The 10497-nt window shown below is 53.9% G+C and overlaps 1 long non-coding RNA gene across 1 annotated transcript; it reads right to left on the bottom strand.

The window, feature by feature from the left end:
* Positions 1-9337: 9337 nt before the first annotated feature.
* LOC127464829 (uncharacterized) lies at positions 9338-10055 on the bottom strand. Its single transcript, XR_007901656.1, has 3 exons — positions 9900-10055; positions 9763-9801; positions 9338-9436 (listed from the first exon to the last, which is right to left on the bottom strand). It is a non-coding gene; the product is annotated as an uncharacterized LOC127464829 (long non-coding RNA).
* Between the last annotated feature and the right edge of the window lie 442 nt (positions 10056-10497).

The raw sequence follows: 10497 nt of genomic DNA, 5'->3' as shown, positions 1-10497 counted from the left end.
GGCCCGGGCTGTGTCCCTGGGGAAACAGGAGGCCAGGCCCAAAAGAGTTAACTAAGAAATTGGGGCCTGCTAACAAGCTACCAACATCCAAGAGCATCTGTGCTCGTTCTGTTCTACTGACTGGAGCAAAGCTTCAGAGAATAGTACAGGAACATGTCCTAGGCCTCGAGGGGATAAATTAGAGAGACAGCAGGATCAGGGAGACATTGGAATAGGAGGAATAGGCCGGGAGCCAGGGCTTTTTCCAAGCTTCAGTGAGCGGGTCAAGAAGAATGGAAGAGAAGGAAGGTCAAGCTGAGGAAGATGAGTTGAAGCCCCCAGAGCCATGGAGGAAGAGTGGAAGTACCCTCAGGATTGAGGGCCAAGAGAAACACCGCCCCAAGCCCCGCCTGAGCTCCACCTCTACTCCGCCTGTTATTAATATGCAGAGATAGATGTTGTAATCACTTGAATATGCATTTAATCCTAGCTGAAGATTGTAGAAAAATGCTGATTTTGTGTGAAGCCTTCCAGCAAGTTTGTCCAGCGCCAGCTGGCTTGCTCCCAACGTTGAATAAACAAATCCCTTGCTGCTTAAAGATAAAAAAGTCTCTGAGCAGTTTCTCGGACCGATTTTTCGTATTCAGCGCCCAGTCAGTCCCAGGATGATCCCAGTCACTCCTGGTCTCTCCCAGTTGCTCCCAGTTTCCTCCATGTGGTCCCACTCATTCCTAGTTGTCCCCAGAAGCTTCCAGCATGATCCCAGTTGCTCACAGCCACTTCCAGTCATCCCCAGTTGCTTCCAGTATGATCCCAATCACCTCCTGCATGATCCCACTCACTCCTGCTATGATCCCAAGATGACCCCAGTCACCCTCAGTGTGGTCTCAGTTGCTCCCAGCATGGGCCAAGCTCTCAGTTGCCCCTAGCACAGATCCAGTCACTCCAAGTATGATCCCAGTCCTCCCTCCTGACAGTCCCAGTCAATCCCAGTTGCTTCTATTGTAGATCCAGTCACTCACAGTTCCTTCCAGTTGCCCCCAGCCTGGTCCTAATTCCCCTTCACGTAGTCCCAGTCACTCCCAGTATGGTCCCAGTCACCCCCACCATGGTTGCAGACACTCCCAGGATATCCCAGTAGAGCCCTCAGCATGCTCCTAGTCCTTCCCAGTCACTCCCAGATGCCCCAGTAACATTCCAGTTTCCACCAGTATGATCCCAGTGACTCCAAGGCACTCCCACTATATCCTATGTGGCCTCCAGTTGCTCCCAGTAGCTCTCAGTGTGGTTCCAGTTGCTCCCAGTCTGATCCCTGTTGCTCCAGTTCTGGTCCTGGAGGGTCCCAGTGTGCTCAGATCCTGCTCCCGGGGGGGTCCTGCTGGGTCCCAGTCCTGGTCCTGGTGTATCCTGGTGTCCTGGTCCTTCCCAGTCTGTCCCAGTCCATCCCAGTCAGTCCCAGTCCATCCCAGTCAGTCCCAATCCATCCCAGTCCCTTCCCAGTCGTTTCCCAGGTCCTGCCCCCCCGCCCCCCAAGATGCTGACGGGGTCGGGGCTCCGTCTTTGGCTTCGTCTCCCTGGGCCTGCCTGGAATGAAGGGGCCGCTGGGACACTGCGGGACCTCCTGAGACCAAAGGAACCCAGGGAGAATTTGGATACTCCTGGAATCAAGGCACAACTGGGACACTGCAGGGCCCTATGGAAAAAAAGGAACCTTGTGATACTGTGGAATTCATGGCAGGGAGAATATAAACTCCTGCAGGTGGCTGGGGCCAAACACAGACCAAAAGTTTCAGCATAAATTCCCCCTAGTACAGATAAACAAGCGCAGGGAAAGCCCCGCGTGCGCAGAAGAGATGCACTGACATAACCAAGAGGTGGGACTGAGGGCTCTGGCTGGGCGGTGCTGGCCACACCTGCCGAGGTTGAGGGGACTCAACTAATTGTATAAAAGCAGATAGCTCTTTTTTTGGAGGGGAGCAAGTTCCACATCAAGGACAACGTTGCCTTTGGCAGGGACACCTGCCAGTTTGTGAACTTACTGACTCTCCAAGGATGCAGCTTCTGCCATTGGTAATTACAGGCATTCTAGGTCAGTGAGATAACTTTATGGGCAACAGGTGGGTGACTGGGGGAGGTCATGCTGGGGGCTTATTTCTCTCTTCCTTCCTCTCCTTTGAGTGTGTTCGTTTTGTTGGCCACCTCTTGCTAATGAAGATCAGTTTTGTTGAGCTTTCAATGGTGTCGTGGTTTCAGCTTCAGTATGATCCGAACCCCTCCCCAATACAGCCAGCTAAAGGGACGGTGGGTTGACAGGCCCAGCTCTCTGAAAGATGAGTTGAGGGCTCTGAGCCAGAGAGGGGATGAGAGCCGGGTACAGGCTTGGGAATTGCTGGGAGGGCTTTTGAAAGGAGTGTAGGGGAAAGGGATGTCTAAGAACAAGTCCCTCAGGAGACAGAAGCAGAGAGGCTGAGTTTTCACCCCAACAAAAGGGTCTGCAGGGCAGAGCAGAGAATATGCCCACATAAGATTCTTGTGCGTCCGTCTTTGCAGTTCTGACAGGCACTTCTTGTCACAGCCTGTCTTCTCCATTCCAGAATGGGCCCTGGCAACCAAAGAACCAACGCCCTACAACCCCAAAGTGAAGCCCCACCTTTGTGCCCTGGGCCCCTTTGTGATGTCACAGCCTGTCCTCTCCATTCTGGAATAGCCCCTGGAAACCAAAGAACCAACACCTCACACCCCCACAGTGCAGCCCCACCTGTCTGCCACGGGACTCTTTGGGATGTCACGGCCTTTCCCCCAGGAAACAAAGCCTGGAACCTCCGAGTTTCACATGCAATTGGGGGAACACCCTGGGCACTCCATGGGCAGCAAGAGCTTTCTGTCCTGGCCCTTTTTGTCTGGCAGGAATCTTCAACTGTGTTCAGTTTGGGCAGTCAGACTGGCAATTTCAGTGCAGGGCTCCTGCAAGTGAACGACAGCCCTTCCCTCCAGGAAAGAAACCCCTTACCCTCGGTCTCTTCTCCTGTTCCTTAAAACACAACCTGCAGGGGAGCTTTCTGGGATCTCTTCTCTTGGGAATTGGGAAGACAGACCCGCTCCCATGTTTAACACCTCAGGCAAAACCACCCTTTGAACACCTTTCCCAACCCTCCCCAACCTTTCCCAAAGCCCAGATTTTACAGGTGTCCTGTAATTATGGCCCAATCTTACTGATATGGTTTGAAGCTGGCTCCCTGCCAAGTCTCCAAACCTCACCACCAGAGTTCCCCCCCCCCCAAACCTCAGGGAGAAGAGGGAGAAAAAAAAAACCTAAGAAAACCCAAAACGAGAGAGAGACAGCCAAAGTGAGATATATAAATATATTTACACTTATATACAATTAAAATAAGGGAAAGGGAAGGGGGAAGGGAAAAAGGAACAAAACCAAAATATTATATATATATAAATATCGCAATTAGCAGCCCAATATCTATCCACTAAAAAAGTTAGCAAAGAAATAGCTCACTACTCTCCTGGGACAACCGAGGGTCGCTCCGGAACGATCGCCGGCAACCTCTGTCTCCCAAGGTCGGCAAGGCCTAACCAGGCCTCGCTCCCCAACACGGCAGATCAACAGCAGGGAACCTGCACCTCCAAGCCGCCGGAAGGAAAGAGAGCGAAGGCCTCTCCTCCTTTCTTCTTATAGCCCAGCTTACGTAAAAATCGTAGGGAATACTGGGTAAATCTGGACCCTTCCTTGGTTACAAACTAGTCACCAAGGAAGGCCTAGCCCAAACCACTACATTCTCCACCCCTTATTCCATACTATTTTTACGTAACACCTATGTCTCACGTTCGCCTACATCCCGCGCGTATATATACACATATACATATATAGATATATACAGTCCTTGTTGGTCTTTCGGCGCAGTTGTCTCGTCGTTGGAAAATCAATACCAATGTCAGTTCAGTTCAGTCCAGATCTTTGGTCTCCTCAGTCACAATTACAGTTCTGATTTATGGCTGTTTCATCACTGGACTGTCTCATCACTGGATACCAGCACCAGCTTAGTTCAGGTCTCTCTCTCTCTCATCTGGTGACTGGCTTCCTGTGAAAACACAACTCAGGACATACAATCAGTTTTTCCCCAAGGCTAAATTTCCTTGAGGCACACACTGGATGACTCCATCCTTCCTCATTACCCACCACGTATGTCCTGGCCCTTGAGCAAAGACAATCCCACGAATGGGTTTGTCTTGGCCTGAGGCAGGGGTAACCCAAACAGCTTTCCCTAGCATTCCCCTCAAATGGATTGCTGGAACTTTATCTCCATCAACAATGTGAAGGGATTCTGCTTGTGCGGGGCCAGCTCGATTGACAGAACCCCTGGTGTTAACTAGCCAGACAGCCTTGGCTAAGTTCTTGTCCCAGTTTTTATAAGTCCCCTCACCTAGTGACTTTAGAGTTGTCTTCAACAGTCCGTTATATCTCTCAACCTTCCCAGCAGCTGGTGCATGATAAGGAATGTGGTACACCCATTTGATACCATGTTCCCTCGCCCAAGTGGTGACTAATCCATTTTTGAAATGAGTCCCGTTGTCCGACTCAATACGTTCTGGGGTCCCGTGTCGCCACAGGACTTGCTTTTCAAGGCCCAGAATGGTATTCCGGGCCGTTGCGTGGGGCACTGAAAAAGTCTCTAACCATCCTGTTGCTGCTTCCACCATGGTAAGTACATAGCACTTACCTTGGCGGGGTCTGTGGCAGTTTGATATAATCAACCTGCCATGCCTCTCCATACTTATACTTATCCCACCGTCCACCATACCACAGGGGCTTCAGTCTTTTCGCCTGCTTAAAAGCAGCACAAGTCTCACAATCATGGATAACTTCAGAAATGATATCCATGCTTAAATCCACCCCTCGGTCTCGTGCCCATCTGTGGGTGGCGTCTCGGCCCTGATGACAGGAAGCATCATGGGCCCATCAAGCCAGAAACAACTCTCCTTTCTGCTGCCAGTCTAGGTCTACTTGTGACACTCCTATCTGTCCAGCTCGGTCCGCTTCTCTGTTGTTATTGTGTTCTTCATTAGCTCGCTTCTTGGACACCTGGGCATCTACATGGTGGACTCTCACATTCAGACTCTTCGCTCTGGCAGCGATGTCCTGCCACAAGTCAGCAGCCCAGATGGGTTTTCCTCCACGCCTCCAGTTCATCTTCTTCCATCGGTCTAACCATCCCCATAGGGCATTGGCTATAATCCACGAGTCTGGGTAGAGGTAGAGCCTTGGCCATCCTTCTCGTTCAGCAATGTCCAGGGCCAATTGGACGGCTTTGAGTTCCGCAAATTGACTGGACTCGCCTTGACCCTCAGCAGCTTCTGCCACTCGTCGGGTGGGATTCCAAACGGTTGCTTTCCACTTCCGGTGGCAAAAGGCCTTAAAATCAAGTACCCAAAATTCATGGTCTGTTCTTTTTCCCAGAAAAGAAGGTGTGGTGAACTCTCCAGACCAGGGAATTGGAAGATCTCCCCAAAACTCCTTTGGTACACGCTGCAGGGCCAACGATTCCTCTGCTCTGCCCTGTCGGTGCTGCTTTGTCTCATCTGGGTCCCCAGAAACCGTCAGCGAAAGCCGGGGAATAAAATCTCTGAGCAGTTGGTTGGGTTCCAGAGGTGACCCTACTTCATTCAGCGCTGAAGGGACACAGGAATTGCTCTCTAACACCTGTACATCAGTTCTCAAAACTTTTAACTCTTTCTACATTTTAGCAGACAAAGGAATTCCTGTCTATTTGCTTACCAGTTCTCTGCAGGAATTCTTCTTCTCTCTTCTATTGGCTCTGGATTTCTCACTTTGCATGATGCTTAGTCCACAGTTTCTAGCCTTTTCTTGTATTTTCCCTGGATAAAGAGAGCCTCAGTAACTGTCTGTGTTAGTTTTGTCTCTGTCTCTGGTTTCTCTAAGGGACTTTGTAGTTTAGAAATTCTGCCTTCTTGGTGTCCAGGTCTCAAAAATAGATTTCTCTGCCAGGTCTCTGACCACTGAAATATGGCAGGCCTTAAACTTTTCCTTTGTTTTTCTAACAAATGACCATGGCCCAGAACTTGTCCATCATCCATTGTCTCTTGCCCCCATTCAATCTCCTACCAGCAGTTTCTCCCCACTGCTGGGTGGGCTCCTTTGTCAAGCACTAGAACTTGTTGGGTAACAGGCCCAGTCCTGTTGCCTATTTTTGGTGGGGATCTGCAGGAGGGCATTGAGTCTTCCAGGAGCAAATTGGCAGAGGACCCCAAGCTGGCTTGCAGTGTGGATGTGCTGGAGGGTAGGAAGGCTGTGCAGAGGGACCTGGACAGGCTGGACCTCTGGGCCGAGCCCGTGGGCATGAGGTTCAAGAGTGCCTTTGGTGCCTTTGGGGCCTGTGGCCACAAGAACCCCCTGCAGCTCCAGGCCGGGGGCAGAGGAGCTGCAAAGGGTCCCCGTGGGAGAGGCCCTGGGGGTGCTGGTGGACAGAGGCTGAACCTGAGCCAGCGGGTGCCCGGGTGGGCAAGAAGGCCAAGGGCAGGTTGGCCTGGATCAGAAAGAGTGTGGCAGCAGGAGCAGGGCAGGGATTCTTCTGCTGGACTGGGCACTGGTGAGGCCACCCCTGGAGTGCTGTGTCCAGCTCTGGGCCCCTCAATTCAGGGAGAACCTTGAGGGGCTGCAGTGGGTGGAGAGCAGGGCAATGGAGCTGGGCAAGGGTCTGCAGTGCATGGCCTGTGAGGAGCAGCTGAGGGAGCTGGGCTTCTCCAACCTGGAGAAGAGGAGGCTCGGGGCTGACCTTCTCCCTGTCCACAACTTCCTGACAGGAGGCTGGAGCCAGGTGGGGGTCAGCCCCTTCTCCGAGGCAACAGGCAATAGGACAAGAAGACACGAGGACCTGCCTGTCAGGGGCTGTTTGTCAGACACAGGAGCAGGACTTTTTGGAGAGAAAGAGGGATTAGGTATTGAAATGGGCTGCCCAGGGAGGTGGTGGAGTCAGCGTCCCTGGAGGTGTTTAAGCAAAGACTGGCCATGGCACTGAGTGCCGTGCTCTGCTTGACGTGCTGGGGATGGGGCGTAGGCTGGACGCCGGTTGATCTCCCAAGTCTCTGCCAAGCTCATGGACTCTGGGCTTCTGTGCCACCCCAGCCTTTGGGGACAGCGTGCTGGTGGCTCAGAGGCTCCGTCCTTGCCTTGCCTTGCCCATCTCCTGGCTGCCAGGCAAGGGCCTTGTGACATCAGAGCCTCTGTGGAACAGCGCGGGGGCTGAAAAGTGTCAGTGCTGCGTCCCCGTGCCCAGAGCCTGGGCAGAAGTCGGCTGGCAGGGACGGGCAGAGACTGTGCAGAGGTGTCAGCTCGTCCCGCAGCAGCACCATGCCCAGCCAGGGCATCTCCTGGCTCCTCAGGCTCTCGGTGCTCCTGCTCTTGCCTGGCCCACTGGAGCCTTGCAGCCGTGCCACAGGTGCCATTGCTGAGAACCGGGGTTTGCCTTGGCTGGCCCCTTGCCAGAAAAGGCAGGAGAGGCTGGAGAGAGGGGAAGGAGGGGGGTCAGGCCGCTGGGATGGTGCCGGCGGGCCGTGAGCCCGAAGCCAGCAAGGCCTTGGACCCACACGGTGTCAGGGGAGGCCTGAGAGCCCCCAGGGAGGAGGAAAGCTGGGCAGGCCCCAAGGCTCCTGGGCCTCTTCCTTGGCAGCCCTTTGGCCAAGGCCCCCAGGCAGAGGTGGGGCTCAGCCCCTGCCCAGCAATGGGGCACAGGCTGAGCCCCAGGGACACCAGACCCAGGCGGCCTGAGCTCTTCTTCCTGCAGCGTCTGCCTGGGGCAGCCCAGCCAGGCCTGAGTCTCTGCAGGAGAGACCAAGCCCAGCCAGAGAGGGCTCAGCCCTCTGAGGCTGTACTCACTGCAAAGGGAACAAAACATTGGCCCAGAGGACATCCTGCCCCCAAATGGAGAACTGGAAAGGTCAAGAATAAAAAAGTCACCCCCCTCCATTCTTCAAAAAATGTGATTTCTTTGCAGTGGCCATGCCTATTGCCAGGGGAGCAGAGCCACAGGCCCAGGAGCAGAGCGACAAGGTCAGGTGCTCTTGTGCTGGCCTGGTGGGCAAGGGCAGGGGATTGCAGGGCTCAGCAATGAAGCATTTCCCTCTTCTCTTTGGAGGGAATGTTGCACTCTGAGGGCATCCATCAGTTTGTGCCTTTGTGATGACAAAAAACCCAGTCTGAGGAACTGCTCAGAGACTTTGGATCTTTGAGTAGCAAAGGGATTTATTGCCGATGTCGGCAGCGAGCGTGGTTCGCACCACAGAGAACTTGGTCGAGAGTTTCACACAATAACGGGGTTGTATACAATTTTCATATATGATTAAATATGATAAATCATATTCATCTGATCACAACATCTATCTATGCATATTAATAATGGGTGGAGCTCAGGCAGAGTTTGGGCAGGACTTCTCTTGGCCCTCAGTTCTGGGAGGGGTTTAGGTGAGTCTGGGGTCTCTGCTCCTCTTCATCAGTTCCCAGTGTCCCCATCCTGGTCCCTCATGTTCCCATTCCATTCCTGGTGTTCCCATTCCCATTGTTCCCATCCCATTCCTGATGTCCCCATTCCCAGTCCCTGGTGTCTCCAACCTGCTGCCGATGTCCCCGCTCCCATTCCTGGTGTTCCCATCCCTGTTCCTGCTCTCCCCAGGCTGCTCCCAGTGTCCCCAGCGTGGTCCTCCAGGTCCCCATTCCCATTCCTGGTTTCCCCATTCCCATTCCCAGTGTCCCTGTACCCATTCCTGGGGTTCCCACCCCAGTTCTGTTTTCCCCATTCCCATTCCTGGTTTCCCCATTCCCATTCCTGATGTTCCCATCCCAGCTCTGTTTTCCCCATTCCCATTTCTGCAGGTCCCCATTCCTGGTGTCCCCATTCCCAGTTCCTGCTGTCCCCAACCTGCTCCCCATGTCTCCATTGCTATTCCTGCAATCTCCACTCCATTCCTGATGACCCCAGCCTGCTCCAGGGTCCCCAACCTTCTCCTGGTCATCCCATCCTGCTCCTGGTGCCCCCATCCCTTTCCCCATTGTCTCCTGGTGTTCCCATTTCAATTCCTGATGTCTGCAACCTAGTCCCAGTGTCCCCATCCCTGTCCCCAATGTCCCCATCCCAGTCCCCCCTGTCCCCATTCCCATTCCTGGTTCCCACAGAGGAACTGCCGGATGCCGGAGGAGGGAGCCAGGATTTCTTGCCCAAAGCAGGAGATTTTCACACCCAAATTAAAGCCTCAGGAATAATTGTGGTCCTGGATTTCACACGGGAAAAAGCAGGAAGTTGATCCATCGGGAAGAGCCGCAGGGGGCCGAGGTGGGTGGGAGCAGCGGGATGAGCTCTGCCAGCAGCTCCTGCCTTTCCACAGGGAGAGGGAAGGGGTGGATCCAGCTCCAGGATTGCTCAGGCCGTGATTCCTGCTGGGATGAGAGCGGGGAAAGGAGTCACCATGTCCCTGTTCCCATCCCAGGGGATGGAGCCGGCTGTGGAGCCCAGGGAGAGTAGGAACTGCTCCGGAATCACACCTGATCCTGCTCCGTCCATCCCACCCCAATCCCACTCCAGAATCCAGCTCTGATCCCCGTCCACAACTCCACCTGATCCCACTCTGGAATCCTGCCCTGAGCTGGAATCCCCTTCCAATCCCGCTCCAGCCATTAGGCCCCCATTCCCCTCTGGAATCCCGGCATCCATCCTGGGATCCCTGCACAGAGGATCTGGATCCACACACGCTGCTGGGACTCACTGGTGGGCGCGGGGTCGTATCCATTCCCCTCCCTCTTCCCTATGGAAAGAAAGCGGGATCAGCACCCGTGGCACAGGATCCCCGGAATGCTGCCGGGCGGATCCGTGCCCCTTGCCGACCTCCATCCCGGGAGTTACCGGATCGGAGCTTCCAGACACCGACTGCCACGAGGCCGATGATGATGATGATGGCAGCGATGAGGGACACAGTGTCCTAGTTAGAACAGCTGGGACCGATTCCTCACTGGATGGGTGTAGCCCAAAAGTGTGTATTCTATGGCCTTCCATGCCATTTTCCCAGGAACTGTTGTCGGGGGGTGGGGGGGGGGGGGGTGCGAGGTGGGGAGGGTGTCCCTGTCCTCATACCCTTTTATGGAATTCCCTACTCTGAGAATCCTCATATCCTTTTATGGAATTCCCCACTCTGAGAGAACGAACTGAGCATCCTTTTATGGAATTCCCCGCTCAGAGAACCCTCATATCCTTTTATGGAATTCCCCGCTCTGAGGGAATCACTGACCATTCCTGCCTGAACTGGAGAATATATAAACCTGGAGTTTCAGAACCTTTCCACCACTCGTGGTATCCACAGGAAGGCTGCAGCTCACCACTCTCAACTAGACTGAGACCACCACCCTCAACTGGACTGCAATCACCACTTCTGACCAGACTGCAACAGCTCTCCCACCAGCAGGTTTTTTTTCCCTCTCCCTTTACTTTGGACTCAGGGGGGGGC

This window comes from Manacus candei, unplaced genomic scaffold (genome assembly GCF_025592945.1).
Source record: "Manacus candei isolate 608988 ecotype Guabito, Panama unplaced genomic scaffold, ASM2559294v1 h1tg000279l, whole genome shotgun sequence".
Lineage (NCBI taxonomy): Eukaryota > Metazoa > Chordata > Aves > Passeriformes > Pipridae > Manacus > Manacus candei.
This window is presented reverse-complemented; position numbering and strand designations above follow the sequence as displayed.